At 44.7% G+C, this 14,478-nt stretch overlaps 1 pseudogene; it reads left to right on the top strand.

Annotated features, from left to right (window-relative positions):
• Nucleotides 1-12,073, top strand: part of LOC139395233 (globoside alpha-1,3-N-acetylgalactosaminyltransferase 1-like) — a 68,131-nt pseudogene extending 56,058 nt beyond the window's left edge.
• Nucleotides 12,074-14,478: the final 2,405 nt, after the last annotated feature.

Genomic DNA, 14,478 nt, shown 5'->3' with positions numbered 1-14,478 from the left:
GGAGAGAGGGATGGAGCTGGTTAACCCAGGAGATGGAGAGAGGGATGGAGCTGGTTAACCCAGGAGATGGAGAGATGGAGAGAGGGATGGAGCTGGTTAACCCAGGAGAGGAAGAGAGGGATGGAGCTGGTTAACCCAGGAGATGGAGAGAGGGATGGAGCTGGTTAACCCAGGAGAGGGAGAGAGGGAGAGAGGGATGGAGCTGGTTAACCCAGGAGATGGAGAGAGGGAGAGAGGGATGGAGCTGTTTAACCCAGGAGATGGAGAGAGGGATGGAGCTGGTTAACCCAGGAGATGGAGAGAGGGAGAGAGGGATGGAGCTGGTTAACCCAGGAGATTGAGAGAGGGAGAGAGGGATGGAGCTGGTTAACCCAGGAGATGGAGAGAGGGATGGAGTTGGTTAACCCAGGAGATTGAGAGAGGGATGGAGCTGGTTAAACCAGGAGATGGAGAGAGGGAGAGAGGGATGGAGCTGGTTAACCAAGGAGATGGAGAGAGGGAGAGAGGGATGGAGTTGGTCAACCCAGGAGATGGAGAGAGGGAGAGAGGGATGGAGCTGGTTAACCCAGGAGATGGAGAGAGGGATGGAGCTGGTTAACCCAGGAGATGGAGAGAGGGAGAGAGGGATGGAGCTGGTTAACCCATTAGATGGATAGATGGATAGAGGGATGGAGATGGTTAACCCAGGAGATGGAGAGAGGAATGGAGCTGGTTAACCCAGGAGATGGAGAGAGGGAGAGGGATGGACCTGGTTAACCCAGGAGATGGAGAGAGAAATTGAGCTGGTTAACCCAGGAGATGGAGAGAGGGATGGAGCTGGTTAACCCAGGAGATGGAGAGAGGGAGAGAGGGATGGAGCTGGTTAACCCAGGAGATGAAGAGAGGGAGAGAGGGATGGAGCTGGTTAACCCATTAGATGGAGAGAGGGAGAGAGGGATGTAGCTGGTTAACCCAGGAGATGGAGAGAGGGATGGAGCTGGTTAACCCAGGAGATGGAGAGAGGGATGGAGATGGTCAACCCATGAGATGGAGAGAGGGAGAGAGGGATGGAGATGGTTAACCCATGAGATGGAAAGAGGGAGAGAGGGATGGAGATGGTTAACCCAGGAGATGGCGAGATGGGAAATACAGTTAATCACCAACCTTGGCTTTGTACCTGTTCAGACAACACCCTCCAGGGGGCAGTGTGCACCCTTTCAGTTAGTTTACCAACTCATAGAAGTAAAAGAAGAACAAAATGGAGACATCCTCAATTGCGCTGCCCGTGCTCTCACAGACACCAGTAAAATGATGCAATGTCTATCTAAGTCTCTGTTTCAAACACATACAATAGAATGCAGCCCTGCAGGAAATGCTGTATGAAACTGAGAGAAAACCACAGTTGAAGTTGGCAAGCCAGCGTGGTTTGTAGAGCTTGTGATGAGGAGGTTTATAACCACACACATGACATTTGGGGGCGGCAGGTAGCCTAGTGGTTAGAGTGTTGGACCGGTAACCGAAAGGTTGCTAGATTGAATCCCCAAGCTGACAAGGTAAAAATCTGTCGTTCTGCCCCTGAACATTGCAGATAACCCACTGTTCCCCGGTAGGCCGTCATTGTAAATAAGAATTTGTTCTTAACGGATTTGCATAGTTAAATAAAGATTTTTAAAAAAGATACAAAAAGACACATGCAAATAGCACTTCATTTACATAATGCATCTGTAGTACTGAACTCAGGGACACGCTAACAGTGCTATTAGGCAACTATACATGGACAAGATCCCACAAAGCAGAATGAAGAAATGGCTGCATAAATATGATCCCCAATCAGACGATAACAACGATAAATTAACAGCTGTCTCTGATTGGGAACCATAACAGGCCAACATAAACCATTAAACACCTAGATGACCCACCCTAGTCACTATCACGTCCCAACCAACATAGAGAATAAACAGCTCTCTATGAGCCCCCCCCAAGGTTTTGACTCCGACTGCAAAACCTGACTCAATAGGGGATGGTCCGGGTGGGCATCTACCGTCGGGGGCGGCTCCGGTGCGGGGCGAAGTATCAACAATGCTCACAGATACGTCTTCCTCCATGGCGGCTCTGGTGCAGGGATCATCGGCGTAGGCTCTGGACTGAGAACCCCTTCTAAAGGCTCTGGACCGCCGACCGTCGCTGGAGGCTCAGGACCGCAGACCGCCTCAGGAGGTTGCGGTCCGTAGACCGTCTCAGGAGGTTCCGGACCGTAGACCGTCTCAGGAGGTTCCGGACCGTAGACCGTCTCAGGAGGTTCCGGACCGTAGACCGTCTCAGGAGGTTCCGGACCGTAGACCGCCTCAGGACGTTCCGGACCGTAGACCGTCTCAGGAGGTTCCGGACCGTAGACCGTCTCAGGAGGTTCCGGACCGTAGACCGCCTCAGGAGGTTCCGGACCGTAGACCGCCTCAGGAGGTTCCGGACCGTAGACCTTCTCAGGAGGTTCCGGACTGTGAACTGTCGCCGGAAGCTCTGGACTGTGGAGAAGAATTGGAGGCCTGATGCGTGGGACCAGTACAGGGGACACTGGACTGTGTACACGCACCTCAGGGAGAGTGAGGGGAGGTGGCACAGGATGTACTGGACTGTGGAGGTGCACTGGAGGCCTGATTCGTGGGACCGGTACAGGTGGCACCAAGCTGGTGACATGCACCTCAGGGCGAGTGCGGGGAGGAGGCACAGGACGTACTGGACTGTGGAGACGTACTGGAGAACTGGTGCTTATAGCCAGAGTCAATGGTACCCAAACTTCATAACACTTCAAACGGCAAGTGCAAGGAGCTGGCGCAAGACGTACTGGGTTGTGAAGGTGCACTGGAGACCTGGTGCCTATAGCCGGCTTCAAATGTTCCGGAACTTTAACACACTTCTCAGGACGAGTACGGGGAGCTGACTCAGGTGGCAACAAACTGACAACACGTTCCGTGATTCCAGATCCGTGCATCCTCCACCAACTCAACAACTCTCCCATTTCTCTCTCCTCCAAATTCTCGTACATATCCTAAACAAAAAGCCATAGATTACAGGAAACATCTGCGCTGAGCTCAGACGAACCATCAAACAGGCAAAGCATCAATGCAGGATTGAGATTGAATCCTACTACACCGGCTCTGATGCTCGTCAGATGTGGCAGGGCTTGGAAACTACTACGGATTGCAAAGGGAAACCCAGATGCAAGCTGCATCAGTGACGCGAGCCTACTAGACGAGCTATGCTTGCTTTGAGGCAAGTAACACTGAACCATGCATGAGAGCACCAGCTGTTCCCGGACGACTGTGTGATCACGCGCTCAGTAGCCAATGTGAGTAAGACCTTTAAAGAGGTTAACATTTACAAGGCTGCGGGGCCAGATGGATTGCCATGACATGTTCTCAGAGCATGCGCTGACCAGCTGGCAAGTGTCTTCACTGACATTTTCAACCTCTCTACCTTGGCCCAGTCTGTAATATCCAGATGTTTCAAGTAGACCACCATAGTCCTAGAATGCCAAGTTAACCTGTATGTCGTTCTGCCCCCGGACAAGGCAGTTATCCAACTGTTCCCCGGGTGCCGACGACGTCGATGTCGATTAATGCAGCCCCCCACACCTCTCTGATTCAGAAGACACATTTCAGTTGAATGCATTCAGTTGTACAACTGACTAGGTATCCCTCTTTTCCTTCTAAATGACTATTGCACCGTAGAACTTACATTTGTATCCATGAACTGGTTTGAAAGGCTGGTCATGGCTCATATCAACACCATCATCCCAGACACCCTGGACCCACTCCAATTCACATACCACCCCAACAGATCCATGGAAGATGCAATCTCTATTATACTCCACACTGCCCTTTCCCACCTGGACAGAAGGAACACCTACTTGAGAATGCTGTTCAATGACTACAACTAAGTGTTCAACAGCATAGTGCCCTCCAAGCTCCTCACTAATCTAAGGACCCTGGGATTAAACACCTTCCTCTGCAATCGGATACTGTTTAAAGGTCTTACTCACATCGGCTGCGGAGAGCGTGATCACACAATCATCCAGAACAGCTGATGCTCTCATCAATGCTTCAGTGTTACTTGCCTCGAAGTGAGAATAGAAGTTATTTTGCTCGTCTGGTAGGTTTGTGTCACTGTAATAGTTTGCAAGCCGTGCCATATCCGACGAGCGTTGGAGCCGGTGTAGTACGATTCGATCTTAGTCCTGTATTGACACTTTCCCTGTTTGATGGTTCGTCAGAGGGCATAAGCTTCCGGGTTAGAGTCCCGCTTCTTGAAAGTGGCAGCTCTACCCTTTAGCTCAGTGCAAATGTTCCCTGTAATCCATGGCTTCTGGTTGGGGAATGTACGTACATTCAATGTGGGGATGACGTCCTCGATGCCCTTAATGATAAAGCCAGTTACTGATGTAGTGTACTCCTCAATGCCATCGGAAGAATTCCGGAACATATTCCAGTCTGTGCTAGCAAAAAAGTCCTGTAGTTTAGCATCTGCTTCATCTGACCACTTTTTATAGACCGAGTATCTGGTGTTTCCTGCTTAAAATTGTGCATGTAAGCAGGAATCAGGAGGTTGGAATTATGGTCAGATTTGCCAAACGGAGGGCGAGGGAGAGCTTTTTGCACATCTCTGTGTGTGGAGTAAAAGGTTGTCTAGAACTTTTGCACATTTGACATGCTGAAAGAAATGAGGTAAAACTGATTTAAGTTTCCCTGCATTAAAGTCAATGGCCAATTGGCATATTTATTACTCAAACAAAATGTCCACTTGGGCGAGGATATTGGAAATGGAATCAAAGCCTCTTGGGTTGAAACTTGTTTTCAACCTGTTCGGGCATGGGACACCTGCCGACAACATCCGGGGAAATTGGGATTGGAATTCAAATAAAAAATCGTAATATTAAACATTCATGAAAATAGAAGTGTTATACATCATTCAAAAGCTTAGATTCCTTTTAATCGATTTACAAAAGGCTTTACGGCAAAAGCATAGCATGCGATTGTCTGAGGACATCGCCACACATCAACATATTTTTCATCCAGCACAGGCATCACAAAAACACAAGTATCGATAAAATAAATCACTTACTTTTGAAGATCTTCCTCTGTTTGCAATCCCAAGGGTCCCACTTACACAATGAATGGTTGTTTTGTCTGATAAAGTCCTTCTTTATATCCCAAAAAGTCAATTTAGTTGGCGCCATTGATTTCAGTAATCCACTCGTTCAACATGCAGACAAAGGAATCCAAAAAGTTATCGGTAAAGTTCGTCCAAACAAGTCAAACGACGTTTCTAATTAATCCTCAGGTACTCTAATATCTAAATAAACGATAATATTTCACATGGGAAAGTAGTATGTTCAATAGGAAAGAAAAGAACGAACTATACAACTTACTTTTTCTAGCTTAACAGCTGTTTGAATGTTTTTGGGTCATTTAGAAAAGTCCTTGTTTTTGAAAGAAACACACATTTTTATTACCATTAAAATAACATCAAATTGATCAGAAATACAGTGAAGACATTGTTCATGTTGTAAATGACTATTGTAGCTGGAAACGACAGATTTTTAGTGGAATATCTACATAGGCGTACAGAGGCCCATTATCAGCAACCATCACTCCTGTGTGACAATGGCATGTTGTGTTAGCTAATCCAAGTTTATCATTTTAAAAGGTTAATTGATCGATAGAAAACCCCTTTGCAGTTATGTTAGTGAAGGGTTAAAGTTGATATTGTGTGTCTTCTCAAGACCCCCACCACAGATTATGTTGTTATTAATTTGCTTACGTGCCATTGTACTGATGCTCACTCTATAGCTGAATATTAAGGCCTCTGTCTGTGCCTAGCTCTCTGCTAAAACACGCAGGAACCACGGCGTCTGTGTGAAAAGGTGAGAAAAGGGACTGTGGGTGATAGCGAGACACAGAGAGACAGCGTCTGTTTTTCTCTGATACTGTGGCAGATTTGCATAACGCTGAAACAGGTTCTCAGAAACCTCGTGTTAACTGGGTCTTTTAGCTGCACATGCAGTGTTTTCACACTGGTGTTTAATGGTTTATGTTACCATGAGGTAGGAGATAGGAGGAGATGGCACCATGAGGTGTGACCTCGGGTGTATAAGATCCTGTCTTTCTTTTGTTCGGGGCTGAACTCAGGACGGACATACGTTTGTATGTTGATCTTTGACTTCTGACTACAACTGTTTTCTAATTAAAATATCTTAATGTTAAATATGCACATTTAGTGTATTCAACCAACATTAGCTGAAAACGGTTGAACATTTAGTGTAGTCATTATTTGTTAAGTAAATAAACGGAGCCCAGAAAAGTGGAACCAACATTAGAACAGCTGAAAACTGTTGTTCTGATTAATGAGGCATTAACACGGTCTTTCTTTAGACTAGCTGAGTATCTGGAGCATCAGCATTTGTGGGTTCGATTACAGGCTCGAAATTGGCCAGAAACAAAGATATTTCTTTTGAAACTCGTCAGTCTATTCTAGTTCTGAGAAATGAAGGCCGTTCCATGCGAGAAATTGCCAAGAAACTGAAGATCTCATACAACGCTGTGTACTTCTCCCTTCACAGAACAGCGCAAACTGGCTCTAACCAGAATAGAATGAGAAATGGGCTAGGCCCCGGTGCACAACTGAGCAAGAGGACAAGTACATTCAAGTGTCTAGTTTGAGAAACAGATGCCTCACAAGTCCTCAACTGGCAGCTTCATTAAATAGTAACCGCAAAACACCAGTCTCAACGTCGGTAGTGAAGAGGTGACTCCGGGATGCTGGCCTTCTAGGCAGAGTTGCAAAGAAAAAGTTGTATCTCAGACTGGCCAATAAAAATAAAAGATGGGCAAAAGAACACAGGCACTGGACAGAGGAACTCTGCCTAGAAAGCCAGCATCCCAGTTTTATTTTATTTTCCTCTGTAAAATATCCCCACAACATGATGCTGCCACCACCATGCTTCACCGTAGGGATGGTGCCAGGTTTCCTCCAGACGTTACGCTTGTTATTCAGGCCAAAGAGTTCAATCATCCGAACAGAGAATCTTGTTTCTCATGGTCAGAGTCCTTTAGGTGCCTTGTGGAAATCTCCAAGTGGGCTGTCATGTGCATTTTACTGAGTAGTTGCTTCCGTCTGGCCACTCAACCATAAAGGCCTGATTGTTGCGGTGCTGCAGAGATGGTTGTCCTTCTGAAAGATTCTACCATCTCCACAGAGGAACTCTGGAGCTCTTTCAGAGTGTTGTTATGTAATGTTAGTTACATATCATTGTTATCTTCCACATTAGCGTGTAGCCTAGTATACCACACGTCTTTTCAAGGACCTTTATTTGCAAAACTACTGAGATAATAATCAGTATGTCACGATTGTCGTAAGAAGCGGACCAAAGCGCAGCGTGGTGTGAATGCATAATTTAATAGATGACGAAAAACACGAAGTAAACTGTACAAAAACAATAAACAAATAACGACCGTGACGCTATCATAAGAACTGTGCTGACACAAGCAACTAACATAGACAATCACCCACAAACAAATAGTGCAACCCAGGCTACCTAAGTATGATTCTCAATCAGAGACAACTAATGACACCTGCCTCTGATTGAGAACCATACTAGGCCGAAACATAGAAATCCCCAAAATCATAGAAAAACAAACAAAGACTGCCCACCCAAATCACGCCCTGACCATACTAAATAAATACACAACAAAGGAAATAAAGGTCAGAACGTGACACAGTACAACACAGTCTGGCTTGATCTGTATATCTGTAAACATTGAGATCATAATCAGAACAACACAGTCTGGCTTGATCTGTATATCTGTAAACATTGAGATCATAATCAGTACAACACAGTCTGGCTTGATCTGTATATCTGTAAACATTGAGCTCATAATCAGTACAACACAGTCTGGCTTGATCTGTATATCTGTAAACATTGAGCTCATAATCAATACAACACAGTCCAGCTTGAGCTGTATATCTGTAAACATTGAGCTCATAATCAGTACAACACAGTCCAGCTTGATCTGTATATCTGTAAACATTGAGATCATAATCAGTACAACACAGTCTGGCTTGATCTGTATATCTGTAAACATTGAGATCATAATCAGTACAACACAGTCCAGCTTGATCTGTATATCTGTAAACATTGAGCTCATAATAGGTACTATACAGTCCCGCTTGATCTGTATATCTGTAAACATTGAGATCATAATCAGTACAACACAGTCCGGCTTGATCTGTATATCTGTAAACATTGAGATCATAATCAGTACAACACAGTCTGGCTTGATCTGTATATCTGTAAACATTGAGATCATAATCAGTACAACACAGTCCAGCTTGATCTGTATATCTGTAAACATTGAGCTCATAATAGGTACTATACATTCCAGCTTGATCTGTATATCTGTAAACATTGAGATCATAATCAGTACAACACAGTCCGGCTTGATCTGTATATCTGTAAACATTGAGATCATAATCAGTACAACACAGTCCAGCTTGATCTGTATATCTGTAAACATTGAGATTATAATCAGTACAACACAGTCCAGCTTGATCTGTATATCTGTAAACATTGAGATCATAATCAGTACAACACAGTCCGGCTTGATCTGTATATCTGTAAACATTGAGCTCATAATCAGTACAACACAGTCCGGCTTGATCTGTATATCTGTAAACATTGAGCTCATAATCAGTACAACACAGTCCGGCTTGATCTGTATATCTGTAAACATTGAGCTCATAATCAGTACAACACAGTCCAGCTTGATCTGTATATCTGTAAACATTGAGATCATAATCAGTACAACACAGTCAGGCTTGATCTGTATATCTGTAAACATTGAGCTCATAATCAGTACAACACAGTCCGGCTTGATCTTGTTTTGTTTCTTTAGTCGTACTGATGTGGTGGCAGTCACCCCATGGTTGGCACCCATCGTCTGGGAAGGAACCTTTGACCCTGACCTCGTCGACACAATCTACAAGTCCATGAACATCACCATAGCAACCACAGTGTTTGCCGTTGGAAAGTGAGCAGCCTACAACCTTTCCCAAATATTCAAAAAGGGAAATTAAACTAGCAATATTTTTATAAACACTGAAACTACACTGAGTGTACAAAACATTATGACCACCTGCTTTCTCCATGACAGACTGACCAGGTGAATCCAGGTGAAAGCTATGATCCCTTATTGATGTCACTTGTTAAATTCACTTCAATCAGTGTAGACGAAGAGGAGGAGACGGGTTAAAGAAGGATTGTTAAGCCTCAACACATTTAAGACATGGATTGTGTTTGTGTGCCATTCAGATGGTGAATGGGCAAGACAACAACAACACTGTGTATGAGGCCATCACCAGCTATGGGAAGCATTGGAGTCAACATGGGCCAGAATCCCTGTGGAACGCTTTCAGCACCTAGTAGAGTGTATGAGGACATGACCAGCTATGGGAAGCATTGGAGTCAACATGGGCCAGAATCCCTGTGGAACACTTTCAGCACCTAGTAGAGTGTATGAGGACATGACCAGCTATGGGAAGCATTGGAGTCAACATGGGCCAGAATCCCTGTGGAACACTTTCAGCACCTAGTAGAGTGTATGAGGACATGACCAGCTATGGGAAGCATTGGAGTCAACATGGGCCAGAATCCCTGTGGAAAGCTTTCAACACCTAGTAGAGTGTATGAGGACATGATCAGCTATGGGAAGCATTGGAGGCAACATGGGCCAGAATCCCTGTGGAACGCTCTCGGTGGTGCAACTCAATATTAAGGTGTTGTTAATGTTTTGTACACTCAGTGTATGAGGACATAACTAGCTCATGTCACATGGCAGGTAATACAATATCATAATTGTCATGATTCACAGCTTGGCTAAGATTTGAATAATTGTACTACTTTGTTTATTTTCTGGTAGACTGTAATTTCGGGTCGGAAACGGTTTAGAATGTCCTATACAGTCCTATGAGAATGACCATACAACAAATAGAACAACTAGAATATTCTATAATTGTGGTACAACAAAGGTCAACTATTCTAGTTCTGGGTCCATGTGTCCATGTTCTGATTCTCTGGGTCCATGTTCTGGTTCTCTGGGTCCATGTTCTGGGTCCCTGTGTCCATGTTCTGGTTCTCTGGGTCCATGTTCTGTGTCTCTGGGTCCATGTTCTGGGTCTCTGTGTCTCTGGGTCCATGTTCTGGGTCTCTGGGTCCATGTTCTGGGTCTCTGTGTCTCTGGGTCCAAGTTCTGGGTCCATGTTCTACAGAGCGTTTCTGGCATCAGAATTGCAGGTGCCTGATACTGCCGTTGTGCCATTGAGCAAGGCACCTTAAACCCTTATGTATTGTACAGGTCACTGAACAAAATAATGGAAAACACTAGTAAATGAGGGATACAACGTATATTGAAAGCAGGTGCGTCCACACAGGTGTGGTTCCTGAGTTAATTAAGCAATTAACATCCCATTATGCTAACTGTCATGTATAAAAAGGCTGGGCTGACTATTATTTCAGTCATTCTTTTTGCTACCATGGCTAATCACCCAGAACAACAATGCCCCCATTTACAGGGCACAAGTGGTCACTAAATGGTTTGATGAGCATGAAAACGATGTAAACCATATGCCAGTCACCAGATCTCAATCCAAATGAGGCCGTACCTGAGATAGAGTTTTCCACGACTATCAACAAAACACCAAATTATCCCTCCGATAGAGTTTCAGACACTCGTAGAATCTTTGCCAAGGTGCATTAGAGCTGTTCTGGTGGCTGGTGGTAGCCCAAGGTTGGTGGTGGTGGCCCAAGGTTGCTGGTGGTGGCACAAGGTTGCTGGTGGTGCCCCAAGGTGGCTGGTGGAGGCCCAAGGTGGGTGGTGGTGCCCCAAGGTGGCTGGTGGAGGCCCAAGGTTGCTGGTGGAGGCCCAAGGTTGCTGGTGGAGGCCCAAGGTTGCTGGTGGAGGCCCAAGGTTGCTGGTGGTGGCCCAAGGTTGCTGGTGGTGGACCAAGGTGGCTGGTGGTGGACCAAGGTGGCTGGTGGTGGACCAATGTTGCTGGTGGAGGACCAAGGTGGCTGGTGGAGGACCAAGGTTGCTGGTGGTGGACCAAGGTGGCTGGTGGAGAACCAAGGTGGCGGCCCAACTCTCTATTAAGATGCTTTATGTTGATGTTTCTTTTATTTTGCCAGTAACCTGTGTGTCTTTAAATTCTGACAGATACGTCCGCTTTCTCCGAGATTTCCTGGAGACAGCAGAGAAGCACTTCATGGTCGACTTCAACGTGCGCTACTACGTTTTCACAGATCGTCCCGACGATGTTCCATCAGTGAACCTGTCTCAGGGGAGACATTTGAGTGTGATCCAGGTGCCAGGTTCAAACCGCTGGCAGGAGATATCAGCCCGGAGGATGGAGATCATCCAGACAGCCATCGAACGTCAGATCAGCAGGGAGGCCGACTACATCTTCTGTCTGGACGTGGACAGCAAGTTCCACGCTCGCTGGGGAGCCGAGTCTCTGGGCAGGCTGGTTGCTGTGATTCACCCATGGTTCTACCAGGCGACCCGTGACCACTTCACATACGAACGGCGTCCAGCCTCGACAGCCTACATCCCCATGGATGAGGGAGATTATTAATTTGCCGGGGCCCTGTTTGGAGGATTCGTGGAGGATGTGTACACACTACCAAAGGTATGTCGGAACCAGCTTGAAGAGGACGCGAGGAATTCCATCGAGGCTGCCTGGCAGGAGGAGAGTCACCTCAACAGGTACCTGCTTTCCAACAAGCCCAGCAAGCTCTTGTCTCCAGAGTACCAGTGGGATGACAAGAAGACCAAAACCAAAGAGGTCAAAATCATTCGCTTCTCTGGGATCATTAAAAACTATGCTGAAATTCGTCCCAATGTAAAGGACTAGGAATTGGATATTCGACCGACAGAAGAAAAACTTAATAGATTATGGTTAATGTTAGGTTAAGTTCAGGTATAGCTTCACTGAGGTTTGGGTTAATGTTAGGTTAAGTTCAGGTATAGCTTCACTGAGGTTTGGGTTAAGGTTAGGTTAAGTTCAGGTATAGCTTCACTGAGGTTTGGGTTAAGGTTAGGTTAAGTTCAGGTATAGCTTCACTGAGGTATGGGTTAATGTTAGGTTAAGTTCAGGTATAGCTTCACTGAGGTTTGGGTTAATGTTAGGTTAAGTTAAGGTATAGCTTCACTGAGGTTTGGGTTAATGTTAGGTTAAGTTCAGGTATAGCTTCACTGAGGTTTGGGTTAATGTTAGGTTAAGTTCAGGTATAGCTTCACTGAGGTTTGGGTTAATGTTAGGTTAAGTTCAGGTATAGCTTCACTGAGGTTTGGGTTAAGGTTAGGTTAAGTTCAGGTATAGCTTCACTGAGGTTTGGGTTAATGTTAGGTTAAGTTCAGGTATAGCTTCACTGAGGTTAAGGTTAGGTTAAGTTCAGGTATAGCTTCACTGAGGTTTGGGTTAATGTTAGGTTAAGTTCAGGTATAGCTTCACTGAGGTTTGGGTTAATGTTAGGTTAAGTTCAGGTATAGCGTTACTGAGGTTTGAGTTAAGGTTAGGTTAAGTTCAGGTATAGCTTCACTGAGGTTTGAGTTAATGTTAGGTTAAGTACAGGTATAGCTTCACTGAGGTTTGGGTTAAGGTTAGGTTAAGTTCAGGTATAGCTTCACTAAGGTTTGGGTTAATGTTAGGTTAAGTTCAGGTATAGCTTCACTGAGGTTTGGGTTAATGTTAGGTTAAGTTCAGGTATAGCTTCACTGAGGTTTGGGTTAAGGTTAGGTTAAGTACAGGTATAGCTTCACTGAGGTTTGGGTTAAGGTTAGGTTAAGTTCAGGTATAGCTTCACTGAGGTTTAGGTTAATGTTAGGTTAAGTTCAGGTATAGCTTCACTGAGGTTTGGGTTAATGTTAGGTTAAGTTCAGTTATAGCTTCACTGAGGTTTGGGTTAATGTTAGGTTAAGTTCAGGTATAGCTTCACTGAGGTTTGGGTTAATGTTAGGTTAAGTTCAGGTATAGCTTCACTGAGGTTTGGGGTAAGGTTAGGTTAAGTTCAGGTATAGCTTCACTGAGGTTTGGGTTAATGTTAGGTTAAGTTCAGGTATAGCTTCACTGAGGTTTGGGTTAAGGTTAGGTTAAGTTCAGGTATAGCTTCACTGAGGTTTGGGTTAATGTTAGGTTAAGTTCAGGTATAGCTTCACTGAGGTTTGGGTTAATGTTAGGTTAAGTTCAGGTATAGCTTCACTGAGGTTTGGGTTAATGTTAGGTTAAGTTCAGGTATAGCTTCACTGAGGTTTGGGTTAATGTTAGGTTAAGTTCAGGTATAGCTTCACTGAGGTTTGGGTTAAGGTTGGGCTAAGTTCAGGTATAGCTTCACTGAGGTTTGGGTTAAGGTTAGGTTAAGTTCAGGTATAGCTTCACTGAGGTTTGAGTTAATGTTAGGTTAAGTTCAGGTATAGCTTCACTGAGGTTTGGGTTAATGTTAGGTTAAGTTCAGGTATAGCTTCACTGAGGTTAAGTTCAGGTATAGCTTCACTGAGGTTAAGTTCAGGTATAGCTTCACTGAGGTTTGGGTTAAGGTTAGGTTAAGTTCAGGTTTAGCTTCACTGAGGTTTGGGTTAATGTTAGGTTAAGTTCAGGTATAGCTTCACTGAGGTTTGGGTTAATGTTAGGTTAAGTTCAGGTATAGCTTCACTGAGGTTTGGGTTAATGTTAGGTTAAGTTCAGGTATAGCTTCACTGAGGTTTGGGTTAATGTTAGGTTAAGTTCAGGTATAGCTTCACTGAGGTTTGGGTTAATGTTAGGTTAAGTTCAGGTATAGCTTTACTGAGGTTTTGGTTAATGTTAGGTTAAGTTCAGGTATAGCTTCACTGAGGGTTGGGTTAAGGTTAGGTTAAGTTCAGGTATAGCTTCACTGAGGTTTGGGTTAATGTTAGGTTAAGTTCGGGTATAGCTTCACTGAGGTTTGGGTTAATGTTAGGTTAAGTTCAGGTATAGCTTCACTGAGGTTTGGGTTAATGTTAGGTTAAGTTCAGGTATAGCTTCACTGAGGTTTGGGTTAAGGTTAGGTTAAGTTCAGGTATAGCTTCACTGAGGTTTGGGTTAATGTTAGGTTAAGTTCAGGTATAGCTTCACTGAGGTTAAGGTTAGGTTAAGTTCAGGTATAGCTTCACTGAGGTTTGGGTTAATGTTAGGTTAAGTTCAGGTATAGCTTCACTGAGGTTTGGGTTAATGTTAGGTTAAGTTCAGGTATAGCTTCACTGAGGTTTGGGTTAAGGTTAGGTTAAGTACAGGTATAGCTTCACTGAGGTTTGGGTTAAGGTTAGGTTAAGTTCAGGTATAGCTTCACTGAGGTTTAGGTTAATGTTAGGTTAAGTTCAGGTATAGCTTCACTGAGGTTTGGGTTAATGTTAGGTTAAGTTCAGGTATAGCTTC

This window comes from Oncorhynchus clarkii, unplaced genomic scaffold, assembly GCF_045791955.1.
Source record: "Oncorhynchus clarkii lewisi isolate Uvic-CL-2024 unplaced genomic scaffold, UVic_Ocla_1.0 unplaced_contig_9158_pilon_pilon, whole genome shotgun sequence".
NCBI lineage: Eukaryota > Metazoa > Chordata > Actinopteri > Salmoniformes > Salmonidae > Oncorhynchus > Oncorhynchus clarkii.
Note: the sequence above shows the minus strand (reverse complement) of the source record. Positions and strands in the feature narration are given on the sequence as shown.